The sequence below is a fragment of the Pelodiscus sinensis genome, chromosome 7 (genome assembly GCF_052426305.1).
Source record: "Pelodiscus sinensis isolate ZL-2025 chromosome 7, ASM5242630v1, whole genome shotgun sequence".
NCBI classification, from domain to species: domain Eukaryota; kingdom Metazoa; phylum Chordata; order Testudines; family Trionychidae; genus Pelodiscus; species Pelodiscus sinensis.
In genome coordinates this window covers 66,070,854-66,090,656 of record NC_143058.1, presented here as the reverse complement: position 1 = coordinate 66,090,656, position 19,803 = coordinate 66,070,854, and the positions used below count along the sequence as shown (strand labels likewise).

The following is a 19,803-nucleotide window of genomic DNA, read 5'->3' as shown; positions in this document are numbered from 1 at the left end:
GGGAGCAGGAGGACAAATGGTTCTAGACCTCAGATGCGTGTTATTTGCATAGCAAGCGTGTCTGTTGCCTTGCGTGTGTGGATTTGTTATATGCTACCTACTTTGACTCTCATGAGAATTAGGAAACTCTGCTCTTCCAGGCCAACCTGAACACAGCCCCAGCACGACTGTTTAAACTCTGAAAGCATGCTGCAGGCAGGCTGCCATCAAACGCTGAGCCGTCCCGTGAAGGGGGTGTGTGTACGTCCCCCAGGGCGCCCACACCTATCTGGTGTGTTTGTCTCAGGAGCTATCTAAACGTTTTACACAGAGCTGGGTGAGAAAGGCTTCCCCCATCCCGCGAGGAAACGGAACATGCCAAACACAAAAAAACAAAAAGGAAAATGTGTTTCCCGTACAGCTCCATTTGCCGTAGCGTTACTCGCACGCCCTTTTCAAGGGTGGAAGGAGGGAGTCCCCGGAGGCAGACTGACATCTGGACTCAGACAGGCACCCAAGCAATGGCCTAACTTTAGATGCCTCAGTGAGACTATGGGCTTACGGAGCTCCCCTTATCTGGCGCCCTGTGACCAAGGAAGGCGGGACGGGCTTGTAGGGAAGGCAGCAGGGAATGAGCCTCCAAGCCCCAGGAGACAGACTCACGCTAGCATGCAAACAGCCGCCCTTCCTCAGTCCCCCAGGGCTGCTAGAAGCCCATTCCCCTAGCCCCAGATGGCCCTTCTAATTCACAGGAGCAGTAGCATTTGACTGGCTCCGGCAGCATCACCCCAGGTACAGCACGAGCCAAAAGGGTGCCACACATTCCCTCTGCTGGAGGACAGAGGGCGCTTTCCACGCCCCTCGCACTCAGGCACAGCTGGACTGGTTTGGCTCCGACTCCCAAAACAAAAAGCAATCACCTTCGGGCATGGAACATTTAGCCACAGAGAGCGCGTCTCACGGGACGGTGATAGGCAGATGGAAGCACCATGTTGGGATGGAAACGGTTACGCAACCCTGCTGTGGCTGTTGTTACAGCTCTGTGCGACAGGCCCAGCGACAGCAACCAGCACCACCGCAGGATGGCTGGTTGCCACGGCAACGCCCCCCCCCCAGGACGGACCCTGGGGTTTCCTGAGGTAAAAGCATGAGCGGCAGCAGCCGAGCGGCTAGGAGTTTTGACAAACAGCCTCTGGGTTAAATATTTCCTCTCCCCGGTGAGGGGCGCGTGGGCCGCACGAGGGGTGCTCCTCCAGCCCAAGACTGCCGCAGCCGAGACGCTCTCCCGGGGCCGGGTAGTGTGGCTCACGGCGCCAGCGTGCCTGCAATTTGTGGGTGGTGCCGATGGAACCGCAGCAGCGCTGTGATTGGCTGCAGAGGGAGCGCCCGGCTGTCACAGTCAACGCAGTGTGCAGTCAGCATGCACCTCACTTCGTGTAGCCTGGCTTTTACGTGCATGTCACTTGAGTGACACCAGCAGGAAAAAAACACCGCAGACCAGAGCCAGGGGAACTTGGCAGCCCTGCGCATGAGCGCTGGTAACCAAACAGGCGACACGCAGGGCCCCAATAGGCCATGGGTGGCCCACCGCTGCCTTAGCCTCAGAAAGCCCCTCCTGGGGTACATCACTCCACTTATGTGCTGTCCAGCCACAGGTAAGGCACTGGCAACCTCCAGAGACCAAGCTGGTGTCACTCTGGGCTCCAGGCCAGAGGAGGTGGCTGCAACACACCGATACCTGCCGGGCACGAAAACACAAGGCACACAGGCTATGCACGCACGGTGACCGCGGAGACCGGTTCACAGAAACTGAGCTTAAAGCCTAAAGGGGGATTTTGCCCTTATCCCTTAGATCTCCATCCTGCCTAAGCCCTGGGCAGCCCCAGCCTCCACAGCGCCGCACAGTTACCAGCTGCATGCCCCGTACCCGTGCAGGCAGGCAGGAGGGGGCAGAGTCCAGCTGCGGCGTGGGCTGCATGCCCGTTGGGACGTGGGCCAATGCAGAACAGGACGGCAGCGAGGGATGCCCTGTGAGGCTGGAGAGCCTCCCCCAGTCACACATCATCTCAGTCTGCGTCCTGCCCGGTCACGACCGGGGCTTACTCTGTTGGTCTCGTATTCCTATAGGCTCCTGGACCTGATGCTCTCTTGTGCCATGAACTGCCCCGTTCCTCTGAAAGATGCTGGTGCAGCCCACTCCCTTTGCAATTAGACCCCCAGGAAAGTTTCACAGCCGGCATTAACAGGAAGCTAATGCCGACCCGGTGTTCCCTGTGGAGAACATCTCCGTCCCCGCAACAAAAAGGGGGTTGGGGGAAACCTCATTTTTTAAACCTTTTCCATGGGGGAAGAAGGTATCGTATCAATTTAAAAGGCAAGTCCAAGGTGGAAGCAGCCACAGTTCTTTAGTGTGACTTGCACGTGGTTTTGAATTCCGTTCAACGCCTCTATGTTCATGAATCCAGCCTTTGCACTTAGAGATCGCTCGAGCCGCAGTAGCAACTTCGGTATTTACTCACACAGATGAATTGCCTCATTCTACGTATCTTCCCACTGTGGCTTGCGGTCAAGGAGGAATGGAGATTTATCCTATGCACTGCAAGAATTCACTGGGGCGCAGGTCCATCTTGCTGGCCACCTCGCACCTGCATAACAGGCCTGAGAGCTGAGGCTGGCCCATAAGAACGGCCACACTGGGTCGGACCAAAGGTCCATCTAGCCCAGTGTCCTGTCTGCCAACAGTGGCTAATACCAGATGTCCCAGAGGGTGGGATCACAACAGGTAATCCTTATGTGATCCTCCCTTGTCACCCACTTCCAGACAAACAGAGACTAGGGACACCATTCCTACCCATCCTGGCTAATAGCCATTGATGGACCTAACCTCCATGAATCTATCTAGCTCTTTTTTGAACCCTGTTAAAGTTCTAGCCTTCACCACATCCTCTAGCAAGGAGTTCCATAGGTTGACTTGCGCTGAGTGAAGAAAAACTTCCTTTTGTTTGTTTTAAACCTGCTGCCTGTTAATTTCATTTGGTGACCCCTAGTTCTTATATTGTGGGAATAAGTAAATAACTTTTCCTTATTCACTTTTGCCACACCTGTCATGATTTTATAGACCTCTCTCATATCACCCCCTTAGTCTCCTCTTCCCTAAACTGAAAAGTCCAAGTCTTTTTAATCTTTCTTCATATGGGACCTGTTCCAAACCCCTCATCATTTTTGTTGCCCTTTTCCCAACCTTTCCCAATGCCAATATATTTTTTTGAGATGAGGCGACCACATCTGTATGCAGTATTCAAGCTGTGGGTGCCCCATGGTTTTATACAGAGGCAATAAGATATTCTCTGTCTTATTCTCGAACCCTTTTTTAATGACTCCTAATGGCTCATTGCATCTTGGCCATCCCAGTCCTGGGCAGTATTGAGAATTTAAAAAAAAAAAAAAAAAAAAAGAGTCAGCCAAGCACAAGCTGAACCTCTCTCGGCTGGCATCCTTGGGACCTGACCGGTGCCGACCCAGAGAATGTATCAGACCATGGGAGGTCAATATTGTTTAGTAGCATGACCAACACTTCCACTGCTCACTGGGCTGTTAGGAGACATTTAGGGGAACATTAGAGCTAAACAGCAGCACAGAACACAGAGCCAGGACTGGTGGCTGCAAACAAACGTTATGGGACAACGGGAAACTTGGCCACACCCATGAGAAGTGGACATCCGGCTCATTAAGATCATGCCGGCCCCAGGTGTTTCTGGACCAGAGAGCTCTGGACTAGAGAGGTTCAACCTGTACCTAAAAAGCCTTCAACCTCATTTGTGTGTGGTTGGAGCTGCAGTGAGAGGTTCATAAGTCAAAAGGGCAGGATTCCCCCCTATCATCAGCCTGAACAACTTTCATCTTTACCCCCAGTATATAGCTGACGGTGGGCTCCCCTGCCACCTTCCCCTCCCCGGGCCTCCGTCTCCCCATCTGTAAAATGAAGCGAATGGTAAGTTTCCTTTGGAAAGCACTTTGAGACCTTACTGATGCTACATAACAGCTACAGCATCCCCCCTGGGCACATGACACACATTTAAGGAAGGGCAGCATTTAACATTTGCAAGGGGCTGTCCCATGGTATCTTTCTCCTTCCCCTGCTTCGCTATTCCCTCGTCCCCCAACCCACGAGGCTGCAGCTATGCAAGAGTAAAGGAAAGCCTTGCCTGTCATCCACCCCCCCAAGCCACTTCTCTCAGTGCTCACCCAACGTGTAAGCTGCTCTAAGTGGCCCTGGGCAGTCAGTCAAGGCCTGGACTCCACTGCAGAATGTGGCTGTAATTAGATAATTAATAACTTTAAAAACAAGGCTAAATGGAAGCTTTCCTCAGACAGAGGAAATAATTATATATCATTTTTGATATGTGAGCTGAGTCAGCCCTTGGAGGGGAGATACTGTACCGTCCATGGGAAGCCAAAAAATTACATGGGCCGTCCCTTGGGCAGCTGTGGGTTACAGGGCTTGCCTTGTTAGTCTGAGAAGCCAGGGCTGGGCAAACGAACAGCAGCATGTTCGTTATTCTGCCTGCGCAGGAAGCAGCCTGCGCTCAGAGAGGGGCTCCCCCCCCCCGTCTTGCGGCATGACCCAGTCGTGCCTACACGAGAGGAACTCAGGACCCCTTGGGGAGCTCTAACCGGTGTCGTGCCAGAGCCTCGGTGGTGTTTAGGAGATGCCGGGCACCGTGTGTGTTGGATGGCGCTGGGGAGTGAGGCTGAGGTGCTACAGCTGGACCGAAACAACGAGCTTAGCGATACGATGTAAAAGGCTGCACAGTTCCGGCACTTTGGATTCTCCCAGGAAATTCCTGCTGACATTTGCTGCCTGCAGGGGTGCGCAGGCTGCATGATCCCACCTCTGGGATTTAACCCTTGCACTGCCTCATAACAATAGACTATGGAGAAGCTGTAGAATAACAGGTTAAGATGGGCAGCCTGCTGTGGTGCAGAAAGTCAGTGGACTGCTTTTTTAAAAGCATGAAAGCTTGACGCGTGCACCCAAACGGCTGTCCCCCCAAGGTGGGGAGTAAACGTGTGTGTTTGCCACAAGGCCAGCCGTTTGCTAGCTGAAAGAGCCGTTCTTTCATGTCGCTGGGTGGCTCTGGGCGGGGTGTCGGAGTGACATTCACTACGCCATTCATTACTGCCTCGATTTCTGCCGCGTCAGGTCTTGGGTGGGTCCTCACGAAGGTGAGCAATTCTCAACTAACCCTAATGTTCTTCTCCCTGGACTCTGGAAGCCTCTGTCGTGGAGACTGCTTCCCAAGGCGTGTGTGCAGGTTGACAGGAGCTGCTCTGCTCAGAACTTAACCGTAAGCCTCCATAGAAATCAGTGGACTTGTTCTTAAGATGCACGGAGGCCCAAAAGACTGTGGATGGGTGGAGAGGGGAGTAAATACCGCCTGGGCATCAGCTCTGCGTTAAGCAAGTGCTTTCCTGAATCTTTGCCTTGATTTGTCGGAGAAAAGGGCTCATCAGAGAACATGCTTAGGAAGATGTCCAGGCTGACATGTTTCCCCCCCCTTCTTCTATTCTAGATTGTCCAGTGTCTGAGACTGAAGTGGACTTGAGAAGTTTGTAGCTTCTGAAACCTCAACAACCTCAAGTAAACTGGTCGAAAAGACCCCTCTAGCCTTCCCTAGCTCTGGGCTCTTGCAGAGCACTTTGAGGGGCAACACAGCGCCAAAGCAAAGGGGCTGACATCTCTCCCCAAGAGACTGACCCAAAAGGCAAGAAGAGAGAAACAAGCGACACTGACTGTTTAGTGCCCTTGGGGCTCTGTTTGTAGGTGTGGTTTTTTTTTTCTGAACATCTTAATTCAGGAATACATTTATGAGAAATCTTTGGGTTGGACTTCTCTCTTCCCTTTGCTGGATTTTTTTTTAATGTAGATTTTTAACTCAAAATGATTTTCTTGTACAGTAACAACAGAACTAGACCAAGGTGCTCAGAAAAAACAACACGATGGTCTCCCCAAATCCTGCATGAGTTGTGTCAAGTACAGTCTGGATTACACATTCTGTTCTCCAGACACCCCTCCATTTGCTCCATGATTTGCTACAGCTAAAGCTCTTCCCCATTTTCTGTTCCAGTGTATATGTTGCTTATTTGTTTTATTTATTGAGATATTTTTAATGAGCTAAGAGACTGCAATGTCGCTCTGTATACTGCTTCTCTTGCCACTAAAAATAAAGATGTCCCACAGCTTTTGGAGGGATTTGATTTGCTTGTGATTTCAAAGTTCAACACTTAAGCAAAAAGGACATGCCATTCTTGATCTGTTTACTTTCACCCTCTCTGCATTTAAACTGCCACACCAGTTTCACAAATTATAGGACTTACTACAGCAGTAGTAGGGTGAAATTCTGTGTCTTGTTTCATGCATGTCAGATTAGATTATCTCAGTGGTGCCTTCCCATCTTGGAATCAATTAAAGCAGCGCAACCTTCTATGTTTAATTGATTTCAATCTGCCTTACACTTGGTTATTCACTGACTGAAGCTGAATAGATACAAGCCAAATTTAAATCAGTTTTAGAGTGTCCTCTTCAGGGTTTACACTAGTAAATCACATCTTTGGCGCAACTTTAATAAAAGTTAAAGACTTTATTAAATAAAATATTAAGCCACTGAATTGTGAATTACTTTCTCTGCGAATTCTCAGAGGGGCAGCTGTGTTAGTCTGTATCTTTAAAAACAATGAGTTGAACAACATTGGAAGAAGTGGGTTTTACCCATGAAAGCTCACAATATCATATTTGTTAGTCTCTAAGGTGCCACAGGACTATTTGTGTTTCTCTAAGAATGAGCACGTTTAGTACTATGAATGACATATAGGATGGTAGTACCAAGAGGTTCCCATTAGATCAAATCTCCTTTGTGCTAGGGGCTGCACATAGCGGGAGGAAGTCCCTGACCCAAAGAGATTACAACAGAACACACCACAGAGAAGTGAATTGCCCAGGGTCACAAAACAAATCAGTAGGTAAACTTGGTCTGATAACTGCCAGAGCAATGGACTACCTAGCTGACCTCTGAAATCTTCACGAAATATGCACGCTTCAGATAGAGGGCTGCTCCCAAAACTAAGCTGTTCTGATAGCGGCGTGGGTCAGCAAATCTGTCGCAAAGTATCCAAATCGGTATCAGCTCACAGTAGCTAATGGCCTTTGCAAAAGTCATATTGAGACCCTAAATTACTATATGCGCACCCAGCACACAGAAAAAGAAAACAGGCAGCTCCAAAAATTCCAAAGTAACTATTAGCCTCTATTATCAGGTGTCATGTTGGTCCTCATTATTACACTTCAAGCTGGTATAAAAAAAGTTTATTTCACAAAAAATAAAACAAATTTAATTACTTTTTGCCAGAGTTGTCCCTTTAAAAAAATTTTTTTTTTCAGAATTCTCTGTCAAGTTGGGTTTCAATTCAATTGGGTGGACAAAAAACCCCCACTCTCTTTCTCTTAGACTTTTTTCTCTACATGAAATGATAAAAAGGGGCAAAAAACCCCTATTTTTTCCCCTCTATCAGGCTGAATTTCATTTAAAAAAATAAAAATAATCATTCCAAACTGTTAAAAATTGAAAAATGCTGCAAAATTTTCTCAAAAATTTTGTTGCGTTGCTAAATAAAAGATTTTTCATCAAATTTCAGCCAGCTCTACTGAACACCTAGCTATAAAATAAAAAGGTACGTAGGGAAATTACAGCCAAGTCACCGAGTTTGGCTTCGGAATGATCATCCCTCCATCCATATATCCTATCCCAACACTAGCGCCTTTCTAGCCCAATTTGTGTTATCTACTCAGGGGGCCTGCATCATGATAGTCTCTTGGCATTTACAATCTTTAAATGCAAACCCCTGCAAGGTAGCAAAGTAATTATCCCATTTTACAGAAACTGAGGCATGTGCAGGCTAAATGACTTGCCCAAGGTTCCACAGGAAGTCAGGGATAGAGCAGTGACTTGAATCCAGCTCCTAGATCAGTGCCCTAACCACTGGGCCATTCTCCTTCTCAGGGCTCCTGTTTAGCTCAAGACTACTAAGCTAGAACCTTGAGGAACCAAAGAGGTGTGACTTGGAAAGGGGGGAGAGGGGTTGCTAGCATTGCTTACCCACTCAGTCTTCCCACTCACTTCAACACCAACATAAACAACAGACCTTAGATAGAGCTACCTGACCAGGGACAGGCTGCCTTGTCAACATCACTCAAAGACTGTCCGCAAAACATGTTGGTGCTAGAGACTCTGAAGCAAAGGATCCAAATTCCAGGCCATAAATAATGTGCTTAAGAACAAACAGTCCCTAATTGGAATGCCATTAAGAAATGCTCACCTTCAATTGAAAACCAGGAGTATTCATCAGAAGTGACTGGTTTTATGCCCTCTCTGTGCTAAATTAACCATGTCCCCCATTGACTGTGCCTATTTGAGAGCATCTGGATCGAAGCATCTGGAAACAACACAGGTGCTTGAGGGAATTTTAGATTGGAGGGTCTCTAATAAAGGCAAAGTATCAATTCATCTTTGCAAAGAGCAAACAGACTGTGTTGGAAACAGAATACAGAGTGCCCCTGAAAAGTCAGAAAGGGATATTCTACTATAATTCTGTGATATTGAAAAGTATTTAAAGCAGAAACAAAATGAGTCCACTTAAACTTGCTTCACAGGGAAGTGTTTCAGCACACTGGGTGGAAAACACACACGTGCATCAAATGCATTATTTTCTTGGTAGGTTTTAAAAGTGTCATCCTAAATGTTTCCAGGCGCATGGAATAAAACAAATTAAAACTATTAAAAAGTCTTTCTTGCCCTAAAAGTAAACCACATCTCCAGCTGAGTGTCTGGTACAATTCACTAAGATGTATTTAAGAAAGATCATGCAACAGTGAAGTGGGCAGATTTTCAGTGGGTGTGTTTGGTCTTAATGTCCTTGTAACCCACACAATTCACATCTCCATGGGTGCCCTTCCTTTCACAACTGCTCTGCTAATGATGCGCAAAGATAAGTTGAGCCCAAATCTTAATGAAGCAAAACGTCAGCCTGAGCTTTGATGAGCCGGGCATGGCTAGATAAACTGTGAGCCTTCTCTGAGGAAAACACAGCAGGGCACAGCTAAGCAGCCAGGTTTTCCTAAATGCATGAACCCTGACCTTCGGGGAACACATCTTGGTAATTCATTCTCTGTGCACATCCAGGCCACGAGTCAGCCAAACAACCAAGCTTATGCTTGACTTCAGTTAGAAGTAAGCACATATTGTAGCGATTAACCATGTGCTTAAATGCTTCACTGATGCATGGCTTCAAACGTGTCCTCTCTGCTAAGACTGTCATCCAATGTTACTTTATCTAGTTACGCATGGACACAGTGCCCAATCCAGGGCTCCCAGAAGCTGAATGGACGATTCTGTATTCTGCAGTGGGAAAAGATTTTAAAAATCAAATGATCAGCAACAGGCTTTGCTATTTTTTTCCTGATGTTCTGGGCTCCTTGTTTTTGCTCAAGTACACAGAATAATGAAGTCAAGCTCATTTGTAGGACATAGCAGTTTAAAAAAATCGATTGTAACGATCTGGGCAAATGGTGAGAATAAATACTCAAACATCCATCGGTGTGGACTTTTCATGAATGTTTATTCACGTTACTATTCATGGAAAGCAAATGTGGGGCCTGTAGCCAATATTTATTTCATCATGAAACTAAATAAATATAATGATGAAACAAAATTACAAAAAACTTGGTTTTTGCCTGGGTCATCCCATGAGAAAACAGAAGAATGCCATGTGATTTAAGTCACCAATCACATACCTCCAATATTGAGTCATGAATATCAAGCGTTCCAAGAAATTCTCTTGCTTTGTGAACTGAAATTTGTTCACGCAAAACAGTTCTGAATAGCAAACGCATTTGAAAGTTACCCTTCAAAAGGCAGCTAGTTTGACTATCAGAAAGGCTACATTTGTCTTTAAAGATTATCTTTGTGAATCATTCAGCCACTGCCAACTATCAAATGCAAGCAAGAAGCAGCAAGAGTCAAGGTGAAATACTGAACCAACAAAAGAGTTGCGTCATAATGCACTAGAACCAACCACTCACCTGTTGTGTGTTCATTTTTAATTCCCATTTGTTTTTGATGCCCACTGCCACCGTGCCTGTTTCATCACAAAGGAGTCACATTTATCATCACAGATGCCCCTGTGAGATGGAAACAAAAGTAGGAGATTGAGATCCAGATCCTTGAAAGTATTTCAGTGCAAATTAGATGCCAGAATACCTTTGAGAATCTCAGCCTAAATGATTTGCTCAAGACAAAATCTATATCACAACATGGAGTCAACTCCATTTCCCATAATGCACATTACAGCTAAGCCACAACACAATCATTTGTTTCAATTGTGATAGAGATGCAGCCGTGTTAGTCTGGTCTAGCTGAAACAAAAAACAAGACTATGTAGCACTTTAAAGACTAACAAGATGGTTTATTAGGTGATGAGCTTTCGTGGGCCAGACCCACTTCCTCAGATCAATATGTGGAAGAAAATCAGCACAACCATATATACCAAAGTGATACAATAAAAAAAATGAACGCATGTGAAATTGACAAATCAAATTTTAGAACAGAGTGGGGGTGATGGGGAAAGGTAAGTTTGTGAGGTAATGACAATAGGAGTGATACTTGGGGAGGCTATCTTTGTAATAGACGAAAAGCTCATCACCTAATAAACCATCTTGTTAGTCTTTAAAGTGCTACATAGTCCTGTCATTTGTTTCAATAGTGAGTCTTTCAAGCCACCACACACATATAGATCTCTCTCTCTCTCTCTCTCCAGCGACTGTCTACATATTATAGCCACACGGGTTGCTCACAAGTGCAACACCACAGAAAACATTCAACTCGCACTGTCACGAGCTCTGTGCCTAAAAACCAGTGAAGTAACCTTGAATCAAATGCTGCATTTACGCAAAGATGTACTGAGTTTTTACACAAATCTTGCTCTGGCAAAGGCCAACCAAAGCCTGATTTCAAAAGGAAAAAGTTTTCAGATTCAAGTTCTCAGCACTAAACCAAAGAAAACATGCCCCTCCCCCCCCACATACTTTCTCTTCCAACCACCTTCCAGCCTGAGTTTTGACAGAGGGGAGGGAGTGCACAATAAGACACTTATAAATGTCAACCCTTGCTCTGCTGAGACCACCCTAGTTGCCCAGAGCCAAAGTTGCCCTAGCCATGCGGGAGCCAAAGTTCTCTAGGAACGGGATGTGGACAAGCCCCCAGAGGGATCACAGTGTCATACACCTTGCCAGTGGCTTACACAGAAACCGGTGAGCCAGCGGGAGGGAGGGGAAGGAGTGTCACAGAACTCAGCCAAGCACATGTCGTGGCCCACACCTTCTTCAGAGCCACGTGACACAGCAAGGCCCAGACCTGACTGTCTTGTTAGAGTCAGGTTCTAGTCCCAGTGCTGCTGAACACAACCTGTGGCTTCTCCGTAGCTATAGCAGCAGGGGAAGGAACGCCGACTCTTCCGTCGGGGTGAAGGCCTTACTTAGGAAGCCTTGCGGACAGATGCAATCATCATAGGAGCTGGGACTAATGTGCTTCGCCTCCTGGCTGGAGGCTCACTGAATATCCCCTGGGCTACAGGTCAGAGTGTAATGCAGTCCTCCCCCATGGTCAAATGTACCTTCCCTTTTCCCAGAGAAGCAGGCTACTACAACAGACCTGCCAACCGCAGGAGTGTCAAGAGAGATGTGTGATGCTTAACAAGTCATCCTTGGGGGGGGGGAGGGGGGAGGAAGAGGCGGGAGCCACAGTTTACCTCCCCCCCACTCCCTTCCCTGAAATGCAATGCACCAGGCTGTAGAGGTAAACGGCCGCCCAGTAGCAAGTAATCTGTGACAGAGGTTTTTCTGCTCACCAGGGCCTATTTACATTTTCACCAGCTCAGTATTTCACCCCTTGGATACCCCAAATCAGGGCCCCCAGTCTCCAGTTTTGAAAATTTGGGCCCAAGTTCCTTGAACTTTGGCGGTGGCTCTTCCAAGTGTCAAACAAGAGCAGTCATTTTGAGTTTTGACCGAGAATCATACAGAGCAGCCCGTGCCAGTGAAAGGTTGTCATTGCTTTCAGCGACCCATGGGACTGGCCAACATAAGCAGCGAGTCACACCCATGCGTCTCAGCGGAGAATCGGCCGACGCGAACTGACCTCTGGCTGCACAATGCTCAGAGACGACTACTGTAAAACAAGTCATTTTGAGTCAGTCAGCCACTCCCTGAAAGAAAAATCCTACCAGCGGGTACGGAAAGCCTGAGGAGAAGTGAAGTATGCTGAGCTGTGAAACTATCACAAGCCCCTACTCTGGACCAGAACACGCTTTATGGTTTACGCTTGCAGTCCTCACAAGGTGGGAAGAGCTGCCATGTAATCGCACATCCGCAACCCTTTCTCCTACCTTATAGCACAGCAGGAGACAGCTGTCCTGCCAGCCGAGTGAAAGGAGAAAACTGCATATTGCACCAACTGCTTGTTCAGAATTGTAATGCAAACACTCCACCTCAGGCCGGTTTTCAGCCATGTCTTTCCACTGTTTGTGGTTTCCATGCCCTTTCCGCCTCCACCTCGTAGTCCCAGAATTTGTTTTGAATATAGTAAAGTGCACTAAGCCCTTTTATGATTTCCTGTAGTATTTCAGAGCCTTGGAGTGAAAGCGACGTCTAAATCTTTTTCCAGGACTCTCCTGTCACTTTAAATATTTGCAAAGTACGCTGTCAGTTTCAAGGGAAACTTTGCAAGAAATAATTCAGCTAAAAAGTAAGATTAGTGCTCCATTCATATTTAAATGAAGTTCTATCAGCTCAGCTTTGGTAGCAGTGTTACAAGACTGAGAGCAGACATGAGCTTTTTAAAGGTCTTACTCTGGGTGCCACCAGATTTGAACAGATCAGCACCCACATTTGTCAGTCAGACTCTTAAAAAACCCTCAAAAAGACAATTCATGCCTTCAAGACAAGTCTTTTTGATGGCCAACATTTAAAAAACGTTACAATTATAAATCAGTCTTTGGGCCCTGACAACCAGACAACTCACGAAATATGTGAGGTACTAAATCTGGGTGTTTCAAGGGGCTGAAGGTTTGCTTTCGCTCTCCCAGTAACAGAAACAATGAGCTCATCGGTTACCTGCAGTTTGCAATCACTCCGATTTGTTTGCTTAATTATCTGAAGAACCGGTCCAGTTTAAGATGCAACTAATGGCATGTTGGGCTGCATTAGGAAGAGCACTGCCAGCAGATCGAGGAAAGTGATTATTCCCTTTTATTGGGCATTGGTGAGGCCACATCTGGAGTATTGTGTCCAGTTCTGCCCTCCCCCCAAGTATAGAAAGGGTGTGGACGCACTGGAGAGGGTCCAGCGGAGGGCAACCAAACTGATGAGGGACTGGAGCACACGACCTACGAGGAGAGGCTGAGGGATTTGAGCGTATTTAGTCTGCAGAAGAGAAGCGCAAGGGGGGATGTGATAGCAACCTTCAACTCAGGGATGTGTCCTGCCAGGCCTCTCTCGAATGCACTCTGGGAAGGCCTTTTCCCCCTTCTTTATATCTGTGGCTCAAACAGGTTTTCTGGAACCTTGGGTGCCTGACTTGAGTTTTGATCATCTCTGCCGCAAAGGAAAATCCATCTCATTCCGATCTGTTTGTTTTGTATAGGGGGTGATAAATTAAGTTGGAGGAAGTGCTTGGGGAACAATTTTTCATGAACTATCAGCGAGTGATTCCATCTGTCTGTCCAGGTTTGGCCAAACAGGGCTCACCTTCCCATCCTCCACCATGAGAAGAGCGAAGAACTGCCTTTTGAGAGGGCCAGGCTATGACCTCATTCTGTGAGGAGCTCTTGTTGAGATTGACCATAAGCCCAAGTCCCTCGGGCCCGGCCCAGCCAGACTCAGAAATCGAGCCTCAGATTCTATTTCCTGTGAACTCTGGCCAGTTGCCTAGACTGGGATCTTCCACAGGCACCTCAGAGACGGCGTTTCCAAGTCCCGTTGACTTTCAGTCTCAATTTCCCTGCCCCAAATCCGCAAAAAGTATTTCACAGCCAAACTAGCTCTGAAGCCTAGGTCTCGCCTGCCCATGCGCCCAATAGGATAACACTCCCTCTCAGGTTGCTATGAGGTAAGTTGTTCCCATGCTACCCTGGCAGAGACAAGAAACAATCAATAGATACCACGCCTGAGCTCTTTGCTGTTACTGCATCTGGAGAAGAAATATTGCACAAGTAGGCCCAGAATAATGGAGTCCACAATATTGCCCTTCAGGTGAGGGGGGAAGCCAGCTTACATAAGGTCCTCCTCAGAGTTATACTCTTGTCACCTAACTGGAGATGGGAGGATTGTCCTTTCGGAGAAATAGGCCACAGGCCGTGCCTCAAAATCCTGTCAGAGAGTGGGGGTGGGGAGGCAAGGGGGGGCACAAAGCTAGCTCAGTGGAGGCCTTCACAGCTGCTCTCATTCCTGGCAGGTTCCCCCTCCAGACACCTTGCAGCACAGGTCTGCTGGATTGTCTCACCTCCAGAATCCCTGGGCAGAAAAGCAAACACCCCCCAGCATTACTCCCTGACCCACTCGGTATCTACTCTCTCAGGGCTTCTAACAAGGTGGGCCCCATGCCTCCTGCACTGACTGCCAGGCTAGAGGAATGGTGCCATAGAGGAGCCTTTTGGAAAACTGAGCAATCAACCTACCCATTAACAGGACAACTAGGTGGAAAAAGCTGACAGCCATTCACCCCAATTACAGAGTTCTTGGTGCAGGCTTGTAGCAGAGGTGGGAAAGGCAGCTATCTTGTAAGCCTCTATTAGCTTGGGTCATCCGTCCTTCCAGGCTCAATTCATAGCAAAGATGCTCCCGAAGTGATGAGCTGGAGTGAAGATAAGGATGGAGGAACCTGCAGGGCCTTTATCATCCCCTTGTTTTCCTTGTGTGAAAGCCCACTGGGGTGGTCACATGAGCCAGTCACCTGTCCATGCAGGTCTCAGAACTTTTCAGGCAGAAGCCCTGGCTTGCATACTGTTCTGAACATTCACAGCAAAGTTCCTCACATGCGGATTGGCACCACTTGAGGTGCATGGTCCGTGAAGTACTGCTAGTCACTTGACTAGCCGCCTTTCACAACAGGAGGGCAAATCCTGCCGATAATTTCCCAGAAGCAAACATGTGAAATACACGTACAGAGTCAACACTCAACCTCAAATACAAAAATGGTACCTGCACATCAGCAGTATCAACAATCAGCAAAAGCATAAGCTTTGGATAGACCTCATTTGCCCCACTTCATGCAAGATTTGGTGCAAACATCAAACAGTGGTTGATGCTGACTATCGATCCTTATCTGCTTAGACACAATAAATTCATCTCCATGCATTCTCCCATCAATGCCACGGCCCCTCCCCCCCCGGGATGAGAAGAGTGGCCGGCACTGGTGGGAGAGCAGCCCCCATGACCTCACCACACAGAAGACACCATAGTAAGTATGTCGACTCTAGCTACACTGTTTGAGAACATTCGCAGGGGATTAGTACAGACACAGCCGTACTGAGCTCCGAAAGAACCTTGCTAAGCAGGGGCTCGACTTTCTGCTACCCGTGAGCCCTTTCCTTTGGAACAATTTAGTACAGTCTGACTTTTTTCTGCCACAAAATTACCAACATTGGCAACTGCATTGCAGCTATCCCTGCCCAACATGGCTGGTGTTGAGTCACAAATTAAGTTGATTACAATGAGCAAAACCCCTCTCCCTCTGCTGAATATCTAACACACCTAAGCTAAGCAGGAGCAAGCTGTATTTACACAGACACCCAGAGACTCTGCCCACTTCCACGTAGCTGTAAGCAGAACATTCTTTCAGGTCCTGCTTACATCCAGAGCCCTTAAGAGAGCCTTTGCCACCAGAAAGGCACTGCCGACAAAGCGTGAGCCTCCCTCATTCCCTCCCTTTTTTGGGAATGCCCAGGCTCCCTTGTCTAGTTGTACTGGACTTTCTCTCAGGTCAGGGCGACCATCTCAGCTTGGACACCTTTGATGTCCATCTCTTACCCCTTTGGTTCCCAGCAGCATTTTATTGCCACCAAATTCAAAATGTATCTGTGTGTTAATGAAAATGCCCCAAACGGCCTCATAACTGAAATGTAAATGAGGCCTGGCCCAAACAGTAATTTCCCCTTGCTCCCCAACATATGGCTCTTCGATACTTAAAAAAAACCAGTCGGTTTCATAAACATGAGGCCAGGCTTTCAGACATGCTCTGGTTTCAACATGGAATTTTGCCATGGATTTCAGCGGGGCTGGGATGTCACGCTAACCCTCAGGCGGCTCAGATTTTGGAAGTGTTGCAAGCGTCCATGTGTGGCAGGTTTGCACTGCATGCAAGGTATTGGCACAGGGGCTCTGCGTTGGAAGCAGGGTTGCCCCATCATTGCCTGGGGGTGCTGTACGTTCTACGCGTTTCTCTTTGGTATGCAGAGGACGGCTGTAGGAATAGGTAAACCCTGTGACCTGTAGCCCGAGAACGTTGGGTGCTCATTGTCAACCCCTGCTGGCGACTAGAGAGAACAATGCCTCGGAGCTGCTGGAGAATGCAAGATGGGCTGGGGCTTTGTTGGTGGAGGGCGCTTGCTGCTGCCGCCATCTGTTGGAAAACGTGGGAAACGATTGCATAAGAGCGGCCAGACTGGCTCAGAGCAAAGGTCCATTTAGCTCAATATCTTGTCTGCCGACAGTGGCCAATGACAAGCCAAGGGAGGGAACAGAGCAGGCAATCAAGTAATCCCTGCCCTGTCACCCATTCCCAGCCTTTGACAAACACAGGCTAGGGACACCTCTCCTACCCATCCTGGCTAATAAGTATTCATGGGGACCTAACTTCCATGAATGTATCTAGCTGTTGTTTGAACCCTGTTAAATGTCCTGGTCTTCATAACATCCTTTGGGAAGGAGTTCCAAAGGCTGACTGGGTGCTGCGTGAAGAAAAGCTTCCTTTTGTTTGTTTAAAACCTGCTACCTGTTCATTTCATTGGGCGACCTTTAGGTCCCCAAATCAATTTGCATTTCAACTTTATGACAACAATTTGGGGCATTTTGCACCCACCTGTCACACCTGCATCTTCAGGCAGGTAGAGAAAGCTGGGCATACTCTCAGACTTTGAAAAAAACAAACAAAAAAACCTCTCCATCAGCTGAGGCTGCCATGACAGAGGAGAAATCAGGCTGCTGGTTGCATGCCCTCTCCAGGGCTCCTCAGGGACAAAACCTGCCAGAAACAAGGTAGGGAAGGACTCTCGTCCCCAAACAGCCTTTCACCCCGCACTGGGAGCTGTTCCCAGCTCTGCCCTGGTATTCCGCGGTGGTGCTGAAAGCAGCTCTCACCTTACCCAGCCTCGTGCTGTGGCATGTTTACCCGACGGGCCCTATCCCCTTCATTAGTGCCAAAGTGGGGAGAGGTCAGGGCACGCAGGCTGATTTCACTGTTAAACCAACCCCACACCTCCCCCCGGCCTTCCCCTCATAGAGGCAGTCCCATAAATTTCCATGCAGCGCTGCTCGTTTTCCCTTTGCAGTAACAAAAGGGATATTTCATCCAGTAAAACCATCAGGTCATTCCTTCTTTATTAATCCTGGAGTATTTGTGTAGCTCTTGTCAGTGCCCAGCTCCTGCACTTAAATTTACAAAGTGTCAATGAGGAACTCTGTAAAAACAACAGTGGCAAAGGTTTTACACACAAATCCAATGTGCTCTCCCACCCACCCGGGAGGCGTGGCTTTAAAACGGAACCAGCTGGCAGCTCAGCAAGCCGGAGATTCCCGACTGTCCCGTTTTATTCTCTCTAGCACAGAATTGCAGAGAGCAGGGAAACCGGTGCTTAGAATTGGTGTGTTTTGGGGAGAAAGAAGGTAAAATGGAACAGATTTAGTGGAGTTTCAGGTTTTGCTATTTTCACTCATCTGAACCCAAGAGTTTGAGCTAAAACTCAGCAGGTAGAAATCCCTGAAAATCACTCCCACTCCAGTTTTGTGCTGTGTCTGACTATCTGGTTCATAGAATTATAGAATCCCCGGGGGGGCAGAGACCTCAGGAGTCATCAAGTCCAGCCCCCTGCCCAAAGCAGGACCAGCCCCAACTCAATCATCCCAGCCAGGGCTGTGTCAAGCCGGGCTAAGTTGGCCCTAGGATGGGGTAATTCCTGGAGAGAAAAGAAACTTCCTGCTAAACAATCTCTCTGGGAAGCAGGACACATGGTATCTCTGCTTTCCACAGCATTAGCCGTTGCCTGGAATCTCGCATTCCACCTTTCCAAACTTTCATGGCCGTCCCAAGACTTCATCCTTCCTCCCGTCAACGTAATTAATCAGGAGCGACAGAAATGCCAGAAGCTATCAGGGCCTTGTCTACACCAGTTCACCTCCCACTGTCTCACTACCCTCGGGATACACTAGGCTTATGCAGTGACAGACACAGACTTGGATCTCGGTGTCAGTGGAAACGGTTAAGGATACAACTGGGCCCTGTTAGAAGCTTGCAAATCAAAGGCCCTCATTCAGGAAAACAATTCACCAAATGCCTAACTCTGTCCCTGCTCAGGGTAACATTTAAGTGCATGCGGGTCTCTAAGCAGATGCTTACCAGTAAGGATAGGGTTGTATAACTACCCAAGGTTTTTTTTTTTTTTTTTTGGCCTGGGAACCTCAGAGGAACCATCCTGCCTCTCCCAGGACTGTCTGTATTTCCTGGTTTCTGGGCAAGAAAATATTCTTTGAAAAGTTAAGCAGCTTATTTTTAATCTTAGGCTACGTTCACTTATAAATTGTAGTCAATGGTTCAGGCCAGGGCTCTGTTCCCTCTGCTGGAAGCACATACAAACGCCACCCTCCCATGCTGTTTCAAACCCAAAGAACAGCTACAATTTACAGCCCATCGTTCTAAAAATAAATAGCCTGCTGGGTCCAGTCACTCCAGGGTCAGCTGGCGTGGAGGACGTGGGGTGCGCCCCTTCAGATATTTACTATGAAATATCACATGCCGCCCCCTCGCCTGTTACGGACCAAACCTGAAACTCAGCCAGACGATGACCAGGGGAATAGTCAGAAACGAAGCTGTGAGTTTCCTTTGTGCATTCAAAATCCCCACCCAAGCCCAACTCAGTGGGAATCAGGTGCTTCACGCTGACTGGGCAATTTGGCACCCACTTCTTTGGCTCAACCAGCCCCGAAGAGGAGAACTCGCTGATTCATCATTTCTCTTTGAAGCCGGTGATTACTTTGGTTCTCAGAAGAGTGGAGGGATGACTAAAACCAGGCACTGTTCAAGCTCACCACGTCCAGCTCAGGCAGCTCTGCCTTCGTGCTGACTTCCGGCACTTCCCACGCACACCACCTGCCCACCCCCCTGCTTTTATTTTCCTTTTTTCCTTCTCCCAAGCTATTTTGCCAAGGCTTTTGGTTCTGGCTTTGTAGCAGCGCCCACAGGATATGAAGCCAGTGACTTCCAGCAGAGAGGAGATTAACACAGCCCCGGCTGTGCCAGGAGGCAGCTTCTTAGCTCCAGAAGAGCAGGCCCTGGGGGCCCTGGTTTGAATTAGCCGAGATAAGGTCCGGAGGGAAGACACGGCAGCCCCACAGCCTGATCCTGTACAGGAGCTGAGGGGAGAGTCAACCAACAAGGTGTCAGTCAGTTCAAGGTGTCTGGCACGACACGGGCAAACATCCAGTAGGACGGAGGGTACTCCAGT

General features: G+C 48.0%; 1 protein-coding gene across 1 annotated transcript in view; it reads left to right on the top strand.

The window, feature by feature from the left end:
- The window catches only part of TWIST2 (twist family bHLH transcription factor 2), a 37,154-nt gene extending 30,922 nt beyond the window's left edge, over positions 1 to 6,232 (top strand). Inside the window, exon 2 of the mRNA XM_006123667.5 lies at positions 5,553 to 6,232. The gene's annotated coding sequence lies outside the window, so the exon portion shown is untranslated. The remainder of the gene's footprint in view (positions 1 to 5,552) is intronic.
- Positions 6,233 to 19,803: the final 13,571 nt, after the last annotated feature.